The sequence below is a fragment of the Sorex fumeus genome, unplaced genomic scaffold (genome assembly GCF_029834395.1).
Source record: "Sorex fumeus unplaced genomic scaffold, SorFum_2.1 ptg000043l, whole genome shotgun sequence".
Classification (NCBI taxonomy): domain Eukaryota; kingdom Metazoa; phylum Chordata; class Mammalia; order Eulipotyphla; family Soricidae; genus Sorex; species Sorex fumeus.
In genome coordinates, this window is record NW_026606100.1 from 14162182 (window position 1) to 14181494 (window position 19313).

Consider the following 19313-nt stretch of genomic DNA (forward strand, 5'->3'; position numbering starts at 1 on the left):
ACCTCTGCTTCACTGATGAAATCATTCTAACAACACCAAACACTAGCCAACCAGCACAAATGCTGGCCAACTTCCACCGTGAGTGTGGAAAGGTCGGACTGCAGCTGAATCTCACCAAGACAATGTTCATAAGAAACAGACTCGTTCCTGACATTCCATTTGCCCTCAACGGAATGAGCATCTCCGAATACAGCAGCTATGTGTACCTAGGTCTAGAACTCAACATCACAAACAACCTGGCGCCTGAGCTGTGCAGGAGGAAGAGTGGCATGGAACGCCTTCAAGAATGTCAAAGAAGTTTTTAAGAGGACCAAGAACCTTAGGCTCTGGGCACATCTCTTTGACTCCACCATTCTTCCTGCAATAACATACACCTCAGAGACCTGGGCCCTACAAAAACAGGATAAGAACACTATTTGGGTCTCCCAAGGAGGAATCTAAAGAGCTATGCTTGGAATATCATGCTTTACTCAAGTGAGAGAAAGAATTCGGAGTTCTGACCTCCAGCGATGATCGCAGATCAGAGACGCTGCCTTGTTTGCCAAGGTGCCGAAAACCAGATGGGCCAGACACGCAATGTGATTCAGAGATGACCACTGGACTAGAGCTGTTACCAACTGGATTCCACAGGACATCAAAAGAACGACTGGTTGCTCAGCTATGAGATGGTTGAACTTCCTTGTCAAGACTGTGAATGAACAGTTTGAGGCTCTTCATGTTCCTGGAGTGAGCAAACACCATTAAGCTATCACTAGCATGCGACAGAGACAAATGGAGATGTTACTGGTGATCTCTCAGGCAAATCAATGAGCAATGGGATGGCAAGTGACATGTTGCAATAGATATATATTACACACTTAATTTTGTTGACAGGACGCAAAATATTATTGTGCTTGAGTCCTATGTAATCTATGGAGCCCTAGTATTGATAGAACACACAGTCTGTCTACTTAGCCAAGTGTTCTGACTTTGAACTATGTTTTGATTCAAAGATTGGAAATTATGTGCTTGTTTTCCCCCCACACATAGCAGTGCTCAGGGCTTACTCTTGTTTATTCACTCAGGGAATCACTCCTGGTAGGCTCAGTTGACTATATAGTTTGTTATGGATTGAACTTGGATCATCTATGTACAAGACAAGCACTGAATCCAGTCTACTAACTCTTTGGTTTCAAGATAGGAGTCTTTCAAAGTTCATGTATGGAGCTGTCACTGTTACTGTCCTCCCGTTGTTCATCGATTTTCTCGAGTGGGCCCAGTAACGTCTCCATTGTGAGACTAGTTGTTACTGTGTTTGGCATATCAAATACGTCACGGGTAGCTTGCGAGGCTCTGCCGTACGAGCAAGATACTCTCGGTAGCTTGCCGGGCTCTCCAAGAGGGGCGGAGGAATAGAACTCGGGTTGGCCATGTTGGCTGCATGCAAGGCAACCGCCCTACCCGCTGTGCTATCGCCCCAAGTATTAATAGTATGAATGAGTAAAGTTTAAATATGATATTTATTCGTAAGTATGGGTGTATTTTTCCCTATGGTTTTTGTAAAGAAAAATACAAATTGGAAAATTTAGACCTACTATACTGATTATTGTCTTATAATTTATATTCTAAAGCTCTGGAATTTAGCATTCCAAGACAATGGCTTTAAATTCCTCTATAAGCTATTTTGGACCTGGTTCCTGGTGCTTAGATTGAATATTTGACATTGCTTATCTTGCAGGTGACAGACATATCACCTGATTTCTCTATTATTTCACAGTACTATAATATGGGGCTGGAGCGATAGCACAGTGGGTAGGCTGTTTGCCTTGCACATGGCCAACCTGGCCGACCTGGGTTCTATTCCTTCGCCCCTCTCAGAGAGCCTGGCAAGCTACCAAGAGTACCTTGTCTGCAAAGCAAAGCCTGGCAAGCTACCTGTGACATATTCAATATGTCAAACACAGTAACAACAAGTCTCACAATGGAGATATTACTGGGCCCGCTTGAGCAAACTGATGAACAACAGGAGGACAGTGCTACAGTGCTACTGGAAATAATACTTGTGAGTAAAGACAGAAATTTAAGTTTCATTCATTGGAGTTCTATATCAGTGTTTTTCTATCTTACTTCAATAAATATGAGAAGATAATCTTTGTTGACATCAATTTTTTCTCATTTCATTAATTGTGTGAAATATAATAGCACTGTCCTCCCATTGTTCATGGATTTGCTCAAGTGGGCCCAGTAACATTGTGAGACTTGTTGTTACTGTGTTTGGCATATCGAATACGTCACAGGGAGCTTGCCAAGCTTTGCTGTGCGGGTAAGATACTCTCGGTAGCTTGATGGGCTCTCTGAGAGGGGTGGAGGAATCGAACATGGGTTGGCCCGGTTGGCCACGTGCAAGGCAAATGCCCTACCCGCTGTGCTATTGCTCCAGCCCCATGAAATATAATACCGGTAAATATTTATTTTTATTCAAAAATTTAATGGGATTTTACTTTACTTCTTTGAATTTTGTTCATCTTTTAAGCTTAACCCCTTCCTCTTCGATTTCTAGTGTATATATGATACTCTGATAATGAAACTCTCATTCTTTATTAAGAGGAATTTCAAACTGTCTTTAGGAAGCATCCTAAAACATTTCTTAACCACAATTTTTAAAAGTATCAACAAAAGATAAAATAAAGATATCTTTTGTCTTTTGTCTCTAGATCTCAGTTGTTTAAGAACAAGTTAAGATTACATGCGCTCCTCTTCCAAGTATAACATTTTTAGTCCGTGAGTGTGTGTGTCTGTGTGTGTGTTATCATGCAATTATTATTACTAAGATCTGAACAAAATCTTTAGTGGAAATCAGCATGATTATGCAATTATAACACTTTACCTTCTATACTGATTATTAGATATTTATAGGGGAATGGTATCTTTGTCTTTGTATTAAATGATAATTTAACTGTACAACTATAAAAATACCAATGTAAAGTTAGAGCATAACTTGGCAAAATGAGAAGCTTTTCCTATAATGAGTATAGATATCATATGTTTTCTTTGTTCTATTTCTAGCACTTGGGGAAAACTGAACCTCATCCAAATTTCCTTCATAGTTGTAGCAATGTCCTCACATTTTTCATCCATTTGCTTGAGTGGGCCCAGTCACGTCTCCAGTGTGAGACTTGTTACTGAGTTTGGCATGTCGAATATCCCACGGGGAGCTTGCCAGGTCTTCACTTTATTGCTTCTCAGCCTTTTGGCTAAGATCAAGTGTAGTATCTGTTCCTTCACAGTTAATCTCCAAAAAAAAAAAAACTAATTGTCTTAAGCTAGTTATAGTTTATTAAATTACAAGGGAGAAATAAACATCACATCTGTATAATCAACTTATTTTATATAACATAAATATGTGGGAGCTGCTAGCACTTGGGAGTTTCCAAAAGATTGTGTATACCTACTCAAAAATCTACAGATTCATAAATATTATACTGGAAATCCCTTGCTTTCAGTTTTAATGGCAATATTTACACAATGGCATTATAAAATTCTATAAATCAGAATTTATATGAGAACACAGTCACAATTTAAGAAAATTATTTGATATTGATTCAATAGAAAAATAATTTAAGTGACAACCATGGTAATTTTAAAATAAAGTGACATTGAACCCTACTATCATGAAATATTTTGGGTCTCTATCACTGCAAATCAGTATCTGTATATACTACATTAGATGCCTATTTTGTTTGTTCTGGGCCATACTTGCAGTGCTCAGGGCTTACCACTGGCTCTTTGCCAAAGGATCACTCCTGAAAAGTACTTGGGGAATAGATGGGGTGTCAGGGATTGAACCTGGGCTTACTGTGGTAAGCATGCTACCAGATGTACTATAGCTCTAGATCTAAGATGCTATTGTTACATCAGGAAAATTATAATTTTCTCCAAATTCAATTAAGTAACAACTATATTATAGTTATAATAAAAATTATAATTGATCTATTTTATGTTACCATTGACCTCCAATATTGGTGTAGGATATCGACTTAAATATTAAAATAGCACAGCAGTAGGGCGTTTGCTTTGTGCGCAGCCAGCCCCACCAAGCCGGGTTCGATTCCTACGCCCCTCTCGGAGAGCCCGGCAAGCTACGGAGAGTATCTCGCCGCACAGCAAAGCTTGGCAAGGTACCTGTGATGTATTCAATATGCCAAACACAGTAACAAGTCTCAAAATGGAGAGGTTACTGGGCCTGCTCAAGCAAATCAATGAACAACAGGAGAACAGTGATAGTGACAGTATCTTCCTTACATGATATAAATTTTATTAGTTAGAAAACAGGTTTCTTCAAACATTTATTTTCACCATAAAATGACAAAATTTTAAGTGAGTACCAATTACTTATGACTGTGACTTAAAAGCAGGTATAAAGGCTACAGAGATAATAGAGTGGATCAGATGCTTATCTTGCATGTGGCCAAGCTGGCATCCCATATGAAAGGCATTCATGGCATCCCTTAAGCTCTGAACTGAGATCACTGGTCATGGTCCCAAAAAAACAAAACACAAAAACAAAACTAAAAGTGGATCAGAATGTTTGAGTAGATAACACAGAGATTGTGTCACTTAATCACTTAATCCCTGTTATTCATCAATTTACTCGAGCAGGTGCCAGTAACATCTCCATTCATCCCAGTTGCATGCTAGTGTAGCCCAATGGTATCTGTTCGTTCTAGGAACATGCAGAGCCTCAAACCTATCATTCAGGGTCTTGACGAAGAAGTCTGACCATCTTGTAGGTGGGCGTCCATGTGATCTTTTGATGTCCCGTGGAATTCAATCAGTAATGGCTCTAGTCCAGCGGTTGTCTGTAAACCTCATTACATGTCCAGACCATTTGATTTTTGATGTCTTGGCAAATGGGACAGCGTCCCTGATTCTTGAGCGTTGACAAAGATCAGAACTCCGGATTCTATCTCTCATTTGAGTGAATCGTGATATCCCAAGCATAGCTCTTTCGATTCCTCTTTGAGAGACCCGAATAGCGTTCTCATCCTGTTTTCGTAGGGTCCAGGTCTCTGAGGCATATGTTAATGCAGGAAGAACAGTGGAATCAAAGAGATGTGCTCGTAGCTGGAGGTTCTTTGTCCTTTTAGTTATTTCTTCAATGTTCTTGAAGGCATTCCAAGCTGCTCTCTTCCTCCTGCGCAACTCAGGTGCCAGGTCATTCATCACGTTGATTTCTCGACCTAGGTATATATAACTGTTGCATTCAGAGATGGTGGTTCCGTTGAGAGCGAATGGGGCATCAGGAACAAGGCTGTTTCTCATAAACATTGTCTTAGTAAGATTCAGCTGTAGTCCAACCTTTCCACATTCACGGTTAAAGTCGTTCAGCAATTGTGCAGCTTGGCTGATGTTTGGTGTTATTAGAACAATGTCATCAGCAAAGTGGAGGTGGTGTAGTTGCCGACCATCTATCTTCACTCCCATGCTTTCCCATTCCAGTTGTTGCATGATGTTCTCGACGGTGGCACTGAAGAGTTTTGGTGAAATGGTATCACCCTGCCGAACCCCTCTCTTGATATGGATGATTACTTCTTTGTAGAATGGTGAGATCTTGGTAGTGAATCCGCAATAGAGCTCACGAAGGATCCTGATATATTGAGTTTGTACGCCCTGATTGGCTAGGGCTTCCATAACCGCTTCCGTCTCAAGAGAATCAAAGGCCTTCTTAAATCAATGAACGTTAGACAGAGCGGCATCTTATACTCCCGAGAAATCTCAATGAGCTTAGTAATCGTGTGGATATGGTCGATGGTACTGAATCCTTTTCGGAATCTGGCTTGTGCACAAGGTTGTCCTTCATCTAGTGTTCTGCTAATCCTGTTCAGGATGACTCGAGTGAACAGTTTGTAGACAACAGACAATAGGCAGATTGGGGGATAGTTGCCAATGTCGTGGATGTCTCCCTTCTTTTATAGTAGTCCTGCTGGTTTTCCATTGGGATGGAACCTTGCATTCAGATAGGTAGCGTGTGAAGAGCCGAGCCAATATATTGATGAGTACTGATGGTAAGTTCTTCAGGTGTTCAGGTCTGATCTTGTCTGGGCCAGGTGCTCTTTGTTTCTTTACCGACGAGATGGTATGTTGGATTTCGGAAGGGATAACATTGGGAACGACATATCCATCATGTGGTATGTGGTATGTTGGCAAGTGGACGTGGTTATTAAAGAGATCTGAGTAGAAGTCATGAATAATCTTCTCCATTGCCCTTCTGGAAGATGTGATAGATCCATCATGATGTCGGAGGGCAGTCATCTTGGTTTTGTAGTTGGTGAAGGACAGGCGGGCTTTACGAATGCTTTTCCCAGCTTCTGCCGCATCTACCACTACTGCTGCTCTCCTGTTTTTGAGGTCATCCTTGATGGCTTCTCTGCACTGTTTTGCCAGTTCGGATGTTCGCTTGTGGTTGCCTGAGGCATGTGCCAAGCCACGCTGGAGAATAAGTTCAAGAGTGTTCGAAGAAAGGCGGTTTTTTTGTGGTTATCTCTCTCTTGGCATTCCTCGCACAATCATGGAGGTGTTGAATCATTCGATCATATTCCTCATCAATGTTGTCAATGACTGCATCTTCCCATGTTGCCGCAACAGAGCCAAAGAGCTCCCAGTTGGTGGTCGTTCTGGGAGTCCTCTTCTTAAACCTTGCATTCTTTTCTCCTCGTTCTGTGAGGTAGAATTTTGCATGAAGAAGACGGTGGTCTGATCCCGTTTGGAATTTTGGGACAACAGCAACATTGGTTAGGCAAAACTGCCGAATGAAGATGATGTGGTCTATTTCATTGTGGAACTGTCCATCGGGAGACTCCCATGTCCAACGTTTAGAGTCAGCCTTTTGGAACTGTGAGTTACCATGAAAGGTTTTGGTTGACATGATGAACTCAGACAGTCTGTCACCATGTTTGTTCCATTCTAGGCCATGGGTCCCGATGTGGAGTTCATCGACTGATCTTCTTGGTCCTATCTTGGCATTAAAATCACCGACAATGATCTTGTAGAAGGTGTGATCTTCTTTATAGAACTTCTTCAGCTCCATGTAGAACTTCTCAGTTTCTCTTTCACCATAACTGGATGTTGGTGCATAGACAACAAAGATAGAAACTGCAGGTAGTGAGCCACATCTATTCAAGTGTAATTGTCCGATTTGGGTTGTTAGGCATTCGAATGAATCAATGATTCATCTATATGATGAATATAGATGTATATATATATCAATCTAATACACAATACAGAGATTGTGTATTAGAAATAAAACAATCACACCAAGTTTTGTTTCCTACTGACAATAACTTTTCTTGTCACTCAAATTTGACTTTTTTCTTATCTCTTATTAAGAAGCTACTCTATTGCTGAATATATAGTACAGGAGCTAAGGTGCTTACCATGAACATAGCTGGCTAGATTTCAAATCCTGGGCACCCAAAACACACACGAGTAACACCTGAGCAGTCAGGAGTGTGCTCTAACTGGATACAAACCCTGAACAAAAAACTAAGCAACTTTTTCTGATGGGGCAAAAAAAGCCATACCTCAGACAATAACTTAAGACCCTGAAATCAGCAGAGTGATTTCTGGCTATTAATTGAAAAACAGATGTTGCAGCAGGTTGCCAGATCATCCCCATGCATGCAGATGAGAAGCTGCTAAACACAAAGCATTATTCTGTAAAATGAATCACAATTTAATTAATATTGTATGTCATTTAATAGGGCAAATGCTAGAAGTTTATAAAGTATTTATAAAAAGTTCTGTAAAATAGAACCTTAACATTACTAGTATCTTAAGAGATTCGAGAATAGGAGATGGAAGAAAAGTGAATAAACATACTTTTGATAAAATTTAAAACGGATTTACTTTGGAGATTTGAAAAATAATATACCAGAACATTGAATTAATAATAAAATATTAAATTATACAACCTTAAGTTCTTAAATGGGGCATTTTTCATAAGGAAGCTTTATAAAGAGAAAAGTGATAGAACATCCAAAACATACATAAAGGCATGCAATAAGTCTTTAATTGTCTTATATTAAGCAATCCTCTCAGAGGTATTGATGCAGCACCTCCTGCTGACCTACCTTGAAGGAGATACAATTAGATTTGAGTTTAAATCAATTATAAAATGTAAGACTTTTCTTCCAAACTTTAGTGCTTGATGAAACTAGCTCCACATTCATTTGTGCTTTTTATATTTTGATACTTAGGAATAGCTTTACTTGGTGGCCTCAATAATTTCAACTTGACATGGAACTTTTACTAATTTATTTATCAAAATGGTTGTATGTGTATGCAATCAATTTTATGGCTTCAAAAGTAAATAAAACTAAGTAGTTGCTGCTTTTATTGAAGAGGCATATTACTGCCATTTGTAGTTAACAGAACTACCTAAATTCCATTGTGATTAAAGAAGTATTAATATTCATTTTGTTTTTTATATAATTTTTTTTCACTTTGGGGCATAATCAGGGATGTTTCGGGGTTACTGCTGGTTCTGCACTCAGGAATTATTCCTGAACATGTTTAGGGTACCATACTAGGTGCCAGAAATTGAACTCTGGCCAGCCCCATGGAATGCCACACCTTATCTGCTGTATTATCACTTCAGCCCATCTTATGGGATTTATTTATTTCTCTTTTGGCAGGGAGGATGTTATGCTCAGGGCTTACTCCTGGTTCTACCATCAGGTATCACTACTGGAAGCGTAGGGAACTGGGGTGCCAGGGATTGAATCCGAGTCCACTGCATGCAAGGCAATGCACTGACTGCTCTACTACTATTCTAGCCCTGTATTACTTAATGAATCTACTTGTTGGCATCAAACAGAGAAGCATTATTTAAAAAAATAATATATTCGCACTATGTTCACTGCTGGAGCGGTAGCACAGCAGGTAGGGCAATTGCCTTGCATGCAGCTGACCTGGGTTCAATTCCTCTGCCCCTCTCAGAGAGCCCGGCAAGCTTCTGAGAGTATCTTGCTCACAGCGCAAAGCCTGGCAAGCTCCCCGTGATGAATTTGATATGTCAAAACAGTAACAAGTCTCACAATTTGTCGTGAGATGTTACTCATGTCCGCTCGAGCAAATCAATGAACAAATGGAGGACAGTGCTACAGTGCTATGTTCATTTTAGCACTTAGCACAACAACCAGATGGGACTGAAACAAAACATCCAAAGACGATGTTGTGGGTATACCTAATGAAATGCTAGGTAGCTGTCAGAAAAGAGAAAATCCTTTACTTGGCTGTAGCTTTATTGGAAGGGGAGGAACCTGATAGTTGAAGCTAAAGAGAGGAGCACACAAATAGCGAGTATCTCACTCAGCTGTGACCAGAGAAACAAGGAAACAGACAATAGCTTATGATATTGAATCCTTGGTCCCAAATTCTCGAAGTGAGAGGACTACGGGCTTGGTAGAGTACGTAGAGGAGAAAAATGAGGTGGACTAGAAGTAACATTGATGTCAAACCTTTAGCACTTTTGTGGTGGTGGGTTGAAGTAAATGTACACATAGAAAATCATCAAGATTAACACTATTAGAATCATGACCCATGACGTATTCAATACGCCAAACACAGTAACAAGTCTCACAGTGGAGATGTTACATTGCTGTGCCCGCTTCAGCAAATTGATGAACAATGGGAGGACAGTGCTACAGTGCTGTGCTACCCAAATATTATGAACATTCATCATTACAATCAGCAATGTTAAAATTCACCAGACCACATGCTTGATATTAGGTCTATTTTCTCTTACAGGGTTAAACATAATGCACTTAAATATTTGGAATCATGACATTATGATAGCATTTGCAGTATTTATGTGTTTCTGAATCATTAGATAAATTGAAAACCACTCTCTCATCTATATGTTATAGATATAAAAATAAATGTAAAAGTATCTCTATCATATTTCTATTGATTTCTATTTATCACCTGTCTTTCCCAGGACTTTTAAGATGTCAGACAGGTATATTTATTTCACATTCAAATATATATCAAAGAATAAATTGCAGGCTATTGAATGTAGCCTGCCCACAGGGCAGAGTCTGGCAAACTCCCCGTGGCGTACCAAATATGCCAAATACCAGTAACAATGATGGGTCTCATTCTCCTAAATAGCCTTGAATATAATCTCAGGGCAAGGATGAAAGAGACGTTACTGGGGCCTGCTCGAGGCAATCGACGAATAACAGGATGATGAAATGAAAAATGAAATGAATAAATTTTAATATTTAATACATCAAAATCTGGAACTGATGAATGTCCTTACCCTGTAATTTTCTGTAGATTCCTCTAACATAAAAATGATACCTTGCACAATTTCCTATTAAATGTTTGCTACTATATTTACAGAAATATAACAACACATTATTCTAATTTTGTCAGTTCTTGTTTTAATGTGTTTGGACTGTACTGCTTCAGCTCAACTGATTCTTTCAATGATAACTGTAAAATTTTCTCTCTCTGAATATGGGTAAATTTTAATTTCCTTGACTTGAAAATTAAAGGACATATGCAAATGTAAGCAACTCTTGTCTGCATTTTCCCTAACCAATGAGAGCATCCCTGAGCTCACAAATGCTGTAAGCACATAAACCTGAGAAAAACACTCCCCTCTTTTGCTTTCTTTGACTTTTGCCTGAAGAGAAATTCTAAAAACAAAATCTGACTGGGGTCTTGAGTGGTAGTTCAATGGAAAGGGTACTCGCCAATAACGTGGTCAATCTGAGTCTGACCTGTGTTCAATCCCTAGCACCACATATGATACCCCAAGCCCCATCCATGATCCCTGAGCACAGAGCCAAGAGTGAGTTCTGACCACTGCAGGGTAAATCCCTTCCCCAAACAAAATAAATCTGAAATTGATAAATATATGCATGTGTGCGTGTGTTTAAATGTTTTCTCTTGGTAAGTTGTATGTTGGAGTCTCAAATTTTAGTAGTTCCTAAATCTTTCAATTTCCCATTATTAACCTAATTTCAACATATCCAAAATAGAACGTATCAACATTTCTTCATACTATCACGTAACTGAATCTGCAGTTTCTTTTAACACTAATATTATTTTTTGAGTATTTGTCAGCATAGAGTCTGAATTAATATGTTCTTTAAAATATAAGCCATTGGTGACATGATTATCCCTATCATAGGCAGTTATTCTAAATTCGTAGTTATTTTGCTTTCATAAATTGAGATTTTCCTGTTTTGTGCTCTTTCTATGAGTTCTTTAATATTCTAGTTACCTGACATCAAACTTTCAGATTCGTTCCTTTGGATAATTCAGAACCTGCAACATATTTAAACTTGGCAACAGAAACTGGAAATATAATGACAATTATAATTTAGAACTATTTGTTACAAACCTTTTCTTATTAGTTTGCAATGAAGGCACACTGAATGACAAATCAAGAAAGACAAAGGAAATATTAACGGGAACTAGAAGTTTCTAATACACTTTTAATTTAAGAGAAATAGAGTTATTTGTGGGGGTGAGGGCTGGAGGGGATGATACTGTGACCAATTTATTCAGATCAATTTCATTTTCTGCTCTTCTAAAATTGAGTGCATTGTTGTTTTTTATCTAATATTGGAACACAGAAATTTAACTGTGATATATAGTGACGAAGTGTTTCATTATTAGCATCTCTTATATCCTATAATAAAATGCTAAACTTTATTTTTTTCTTTGAATTTGTTTGTTCGTTGGCAATGCCACATGAGGTACTTGAAGGCTGGTCTCAGATTGTTCTTGGTGGGGGGGAGGGGGTCATCCATGTGGTTCTCAGGGGACCATGTGTTGTAGAGAAATGAACTAGGGCCTTAACTCTGGTAAGCAAAGTATGTGCTTAGCCTACTGATATATCTCTTGTCTCTATTTTGCATCTTATCTTAAATAATTCCTAAATCTATGGTATCAAACATTGAAATCAAACCAAAGAGTGTCTATTTGTATGTTATTGTTCAATCTCCTAGTTTTAAATGATATGGTGCTAGTTTTAAATATACACACAATAAACGTAGGCCCATTATCAGAAAACTAGAGGTCTCAATGCCTCCTTATTTGGGTAAAGTAGACTTAAATTATCATGATTTAATTCAAATTTTAAAAAATATTACATAAGATGGGAACATGAGAAACCCTTAATAAGCAGAATAGAATTATGTTAGCCATCAATAGCTTTGCAGTTTAAGACCCGTGGTACAAATCTATAAGATCAAAAATGACATTCACCTTACCTCTACTCAGTATTAAAATATACAGGTAAAATCTGCTATGTCAAATGAAAATATTTTTCCAAATGTTATCTCAACACACTTAGTGGTGAAAAATTACACTTATCAAATAGGATTTATTATTTACAAACACACTTACTTGAAACCACATGCTTCATTCAAGCTACATAAACACTTTAAAATGAGCATTTTCAAAATATAACCTGAAAGTATTCCCTCCCTTCCTGCATTCCTTCTTCATTTTAACCTGTATTCCTAACTTCTCAAAAGAGGGATATAATGGTGAAGGAAAAAGATTGTGGTGGCAAATTTGTAATTGTTTGTTTAATGTTTATTTTTAACGATGTATATATGAATTCTGATATTTAACACATTGTTGCTTCACTGATTAAAATATGCAAAAATAAAACTTTTCCAGTTTTGGAATTTTTCTAGTATATATCTTGAATTTTCATATACTTTGTTATATTTTTATATTATATTATTAGATATTATTAGATATTTTAGATGTCTAATTTCCAAACTATGTGGTCAGTAACTGGTGATGCCTTTTACATATATTACTTTGTAACAAAAAAGCATGCTTATAGGCCCACTTAGGAGCCAATTATTGTTATACTTTACAGATGTTAATTTATTAAATCCTCACAATTTTATTCCATATGCTATAACTACATTTACAGTGTAGAAGAGTAAAATGATGATTATAGGTGTTTAGTCACTGTCACTGTCACTCTGTCATCGTCACTGTCCTCCCATTGTTCATCGATTTGCTCCAGCAGACCCAGTAATGTCTCCATCATGAAACTTGTTGTTGCTGTGTTTGGCATATTGAATACATCACGGGTAACTTGCCAGGCTTTGCCATGCGAGCAAGATACTCTCGGTAGATTTCCGGGCTTGGTCCCAAAAAATACAAACAAGTAGTAATGATCTTGCATTTAAATTCACAAATAAAATAAGCTCACTTTCTTAATCATGTTACTCAATATGCATAAATAAAAGGGACAACTGATTGAAAGATTTTAGAGTCTGATCTAATTTAATTCTTCACCTGCATGAACAACTTTTTGAGCTGGAATATACTGCTTCTATAAGTTTCACATGAAAAATTAATATTTATTTTTAATATTTTGCCTAAATTTTGATTAACTGAATTTTTGTTACTGAAAATATAATACAATGAATCCATCAAATACTTTAAGAAGTAATTTGAAGGTTGTCTAGATTGAATTCTTGCCTCAAAAATATGATATGTATATCTTATCCATTTACTAAGATGAGAATGAAAGAGACTGAGGAATAGAAGAGATAAGTGGTAAGAGAAGAGATCTTGGAATTGTTTTGGAAGGAGAGAAAACAAAGAGAAGAAAGGTTCTGCACCTTTGGATTTCATAAGTCCAGATGACTATGCTACATGAAAATATGTCCCAAAAATTACTATGGTCTATCAGGAGGCATGGGCCCAAATTGGGAACAAAAAGGTCTTCAAGAGAAATACCTATAGATTTAAAAAATTAGAACTGTAGCAAGGTTTTCTAACAAAATCTGATGATATCAGATTGTTTTAAATTTTTTTTTGGGGGGGGCACACCTCATGGTGCTCAGGGTTCACTCTTGGCTTTGTGCTCAAGGATCACCCTTGGCAGTGGTTCAGGTATCATATGTGCTCCCAGGGACCAAACCTGGTTAGGATACATTCAGGCTAGTGCCCTTCCCACTGCTTTATTATTCTGGCCCCAGGTTGATATTTAAAGTACATTTTCCCTGAATCAGTTTAATCTATATTATTTCACAATTCAAAATTCATATTTTCCAAGTACTAATAAATAAGAGAGAAATGATATGTTTGTAGTGAATTAACTGATTATTCCAACTCATACAGTTGTACAACTCTTGGAAAATTAAAAAGAGTGAGGTGAGAGCTTTCTATTAAGTTCAAAATAGAAAATTTTGTGTTGCATTAAAAGTATACAGGTATTTAAATATTACTTAAAGGAAATTAATCTTACTTATTCATTTACTGTATGTCTATCTGGGAGTTGCTATAGGACCTTGCACAGATCTGGTGCCTGATAAATAGCTGTTATTGACAAAAAGGGAAAGTCATAGAAATAGGCCACTTTGTGATTAAAGGGTAATAAAAATACATATTCATTACTTTGCTTTTAAATGTAATCTAAATGTAGAATATAATTTACTCTAATAAACATTTAAACATTCTTCATGAAACCCCTGCTGTTCTAATCAAGAAAGCAAACATTAAAAAAGAAAAAATCAGAAATCTAGGTATATTGATTCTGCTGTAAACTTTATACCCAAGGGTTTCTTCTGTCATTTAATCTAATTACACCCTGTAGTCTTATGATCATATTAAAAGTTTCCCTAATGAAGGAGAGGAACTATTTTAAAAAACAGGGATAAAAAAATAGATAAAGTCAGACTAATCTTTCTACACAATACCTGATTAAGATGTTACATAGTTTACATTTCACATTTTCTAATCATACATTGCATAAATTTTCTATATATCAGGATATTTAGGTCTCCTTTTCATTTAAAGATTTCTATATAAAATATTTGCTATATTAAAAATTACTAACTATAGCTTTTCTTTGAGCCATTGTTTATATTTTGCTGGTTACAACAAATGCCAATAGATTTTCAATAAACAAGGCAAAAGTCAATTTCTTGAAACAGCAAGTGACATCCTTCATTTTGCCTTCATGCTTTTATCATCTTAAGAATATTTTTGTTTTGCAACCAAAAGATTCTCTAATAATACGTATGACAATATAAAACTGTTACCAAATCTAAAATCTTATTGCAATAATCTTCTTCAAAAATCAGATTTTAGAAAAAATATTTGTTAAATTCATAAACCAAATAAAATTTCTATTGTGGGGTCTACTATGAGATAAAAGGAATAATTAATCCCTAATACTCTAAGAAATAAATAATAAGTAAATAATTTAAAATGTTTTAAAATCATAAGTATATTTAAAATAGTGCAATGTATCAAACTTTGTAAAGAGCTCCTAAAATTTCTTCTAAGTCAATCTGTCATAATTAAGAGAAATAACCACCTTCCAAAAAAGAAATTTAGTTTGAACATGCCTCAAAAATTTCATATACAAAAATAACAAGAGAACATCTGGAACCTATTATCACAAATGAATTAATGTATTTATGTAAAAGTCATAAATCTTTATATTATTAAAATATTTCATAAGCAGTTCTATTTCTTAAATATCCCAAACAATCTACAACTTCTTAAAAGAAAAGTTAATGACTCCCTGGAAAATTTAGTAAGGAAATTTTGAATAAAAACTTGACATTCAGCAAGATCACATCACACAACTAATAAAAGTGAGGTAATTATATTTAAATTTAGATTTATTTGAAAAATTTTTTTTCAATTTAGTGGAAACAAGGGTAATTTTTTTTGGGGGGGTCACACCTGGCGATGTACAGGGGTTACTCCTGACTCTGTACTCAGAATTACTCCTGGTGATGCTCAAGGGACCATATGGTATGCTGGGAATAGAACACAGGTCAGTTGCATGCAAGGCAAATGCTCTACCCTCTGTGCTGTTGCTCCAGCCCCCACAGGTAATTATTTTTTAACAGAACAGTAAATTCTGGTGTAGTAGTCTTTCCCACAATAAGGTAAGATTGTGGCATTCATCACTGTCACTGCCCTCCCATTGTCCATTGATTTGCTCGAGCTGGCCCAGGAATGTCTTCATTGTGAGACTTCTTGTTACGTGTGTTTGGCATATCGAATACATCACGGGGAACTTGCCAGGCTTTGCCGTGCAGGCGAGATACTCTCAGTAGTTTGCCGGGCTCTCCAAGGGGGGTGGAGGAATCGAACTCGGGTCAGCCATGTTAGCTCCGTGCAAGGCAAACGTCCTACCCGCTGGGCTATCGCTCCAGCCCGTGGCATTCATATTTTTTCAGAAGTTAGAAAACAGTACAAAAAAAGAATGTACTGTTATCTAAATATATTTGTATGTTAAGATTTCATATTGATTTGCTCCTGTTCTAAAGACAGAAAGTTTTGTCCTCTCAGTAATATATCTCTTCAAAAATGTAAACAATATAAAAGAATCACTGTAACTGTCCTCCCGTTCTTCATCACTTTGCTCGAGTGGGCCCCGTATATTGGGAAACTTGTTACTGTGTTTGGCATATCCAATACGTCATGGGTAGTTTGCTAGGCTTTGCCTTGCAGACTCGATACTCTCGGTAGCTTGGTGGGCTCTCCGAGAGGGGCGGAGGAATTGAACCCAGGCTGGCAGGGTCGGCCGGGTGCAAGAAAAATACCCTACCCACTGTGCTATCACTCCAGCCCATAAAAGAATATGAAATGTGTATATATTTTATATAAACATATATAAAAATCAGACATATAATCTTATTTTCAAAACGTTCCTCTATTTTTTTCAGTTTCATAGGTTTACATTTATACATATGTGGAAGAGTCACACTTAAATGCACACTTGTGTTTATGCAAAATGAGTATATTTACATATATGTGTATGTATCTGTGTATACATGAGAGAAACAGATGAAAAACTAAATGACCAAGACCTCATATTACTTATAAAATTAAGTATTCTGTATTGACTGGATATTCAATATACATTTGGTTAAATTTAATAAAATAGTCATAATATAAACCCCAGGTAGATAATAAATGGAAAGGTGTTTCCCTAGCACATGGTCAGCTCAGATTCCATTCCTGGTACCCTATAGAGATACCCTTGAGTCTCGCTAGGAGTGATCTCTGAGCATAGAGCCAGAAATACATCCTGAGCACCATAAGCTGTTGCACTCAAACAAAAAAATCAAATATAGGCCCTATTCCACTTTCTCAACTCACACAGAGAGCCAAGAAATTGCTCCCGTGATATCCTAGAATTCCAAGATAGAGGGATGCACTGCCAACAATTTCAGAATATTTATTGAAATTTATATAAAACTTCTTGGTATATAACACAGAGCTGTGAATGGTGAGTCAATCATCTTTGGTTATACTGGAAGTTATAGATTATAAGTGTTTTCATTATCTGTATTATAAAAATTTAAGAATCTTTTGAAATACATAATCACATACTTACACCTATACTATATATGTGTGTATGTATGTGTGTGTATATATAATAATTTTAAAATATTGTAAACAAAACTTAGACCATATAACTGTGATTAAAATATCAGATTTCTTCAAAATCAAATTTATGTTAAATGTACGCAAGTGAGCTAAACAGTTAGTACAGGTTTAAGGTGCTTGCCTTGTTTATGGTTCACCTTGTTCAATACCTGGCCTACAAGGTTGAATATGTTCCCCCAAGCACTGCCAGGAGTGTTTGAATAACTTAAATTTCCACATTAAATGATACCTCAGAAGGGGCTAGAGAGAGAGTACAGCTGGTAGGACATGTGCCTTGTGACAGTTAAAATGGAATCAGTCCCAGGTGCCCCACGTGGCCCCCAATCCCTGCCAACGGTAAAACCAGAGCTCAGCAGGTGTGGTCCAAAAACAAGACAGTGTAATCACAGCATAGTAGCACTATAGCTCTGCACTGTCCTCCCGTTGTTCATCGATTTGCTCGAGCGGGCCCAGCAACATCTCCATTGTGAGACTTGTTGTTACTGTGTTTGGCAGATGGGATATGTCACAGGGAGCTTGCCAGGCTTTGCCGTGCAGGTGAGATAGCTTGCCAGGCTCTCAGAGAGGGGCACAGGAATCGAACCCAGGTTGGCCACATGCTCCAGGCCAATCACAGCATAGTAACAACACAAAATTGAACTGTAAATTTGGTTCACTGCAGGTCACTCCAGTAGTTTTACGTAGAAACTGCACTGGAAAGAGATAAGAATATGATACAGATCCCCTGCACCACTTTGTCCCCCAATCACTGTCAGGTGCCACTCTGGAGGCCCCCAACACCCTTGAAGCCCATGAGTCTCTGGCAGACGGAGCCTGAACAGACAGCACACTCAGACCTTATATAGCATCAGCCACCAGACTGGCCAAAAATCACTTGGGTAGTGGGTCTCTAAGGACCTCCTTAACACAACTTGGGAAGCCCCTCCCAACAAAACAAAACAAATGCAAAAAGAATTACTACTTATGTGAAAAAAATAAGTGAGTTTTCACATCTTAACTAATTTAGGGCCAGAGAGACAGAACAGTAGGTAATGACGCTTGCCTTGCATGTGGTCGAAATCAGTCTCATTCCCTGTAATAACACATAGTCCAGTGAACATGGCTAATAGTGATCCCTAAGCACACAGAGAGAAATATGCCCTAAGTATACACCTGGAGGTAGCACCCAAACCAATAACAAAAAAAAAAAAAAAGAAAAACCTCTAGTTTAATTAGCTCTTAGGAACTATGAGAACAAGTAGAATATCTATAAGGGTGATTTAAAACTACTCTTAGAGGGCTAGAGTGACAGTACAACAGGTAGGGCATTTGTCTTGCAAGTGGCCAACCTCGGTTCGATCCCTGCCACCCATATATTCTCCCTGAGTTCACTAGGAATAATCCTTGAACAGTGATGGGTCTCATTCTCCTAACCCTGAAAGAGCCTTGAATATGGCACTTTTTAAACTCTCAGGGCTAGGGGGAAGGAGATATTACTGGTGCCTGCTCAAGGCAATCGACGAACAACAGGATGATCGTGATCGTGAATCCCTGAGCATAAAGCCAGGAATATGAATTGAGCACTGCTGGGTGTCATCCCCAAATTTATTCTTTATCATTAAGATATGGCTGGAGGGATAGCACAGCGGTAGGGCATTTGCCTTGCGTGCAGCCAGCCCGGCCGAGCCGGGTTCGATTCCTCCACCCCTCTCGGAGAGCCCGGCTAGCTACCGAGAGTATCTCGCCCGCACGGCAGAGCCTGACAAGCTACCCGTGACGTATTCAACATGCCAAACACAGTAACGAGTCTCACAACAGAGATGTTACTGGGCCCGCTCGAGGAAATCGATGAACAACGAGAGGACAGGACAGTGGACATTAAGATATAAATA

At 37.8% G+C, this 19313-nt stretch overlaps 1 pseudogene; it reads left to right on the plus strand.

Annotated features, from left to right (window-relative positions):
- Nucleotides 1–3213: 3213 nt before the first annotated feature.
- On the plus strand, nt 3214–3317 carry LOC130029989 (uncharacterized; annotated as a pseudogene).
- The last annotated feature ends 15996 nt before the right edge of the window (nt 3318–19313 follow it).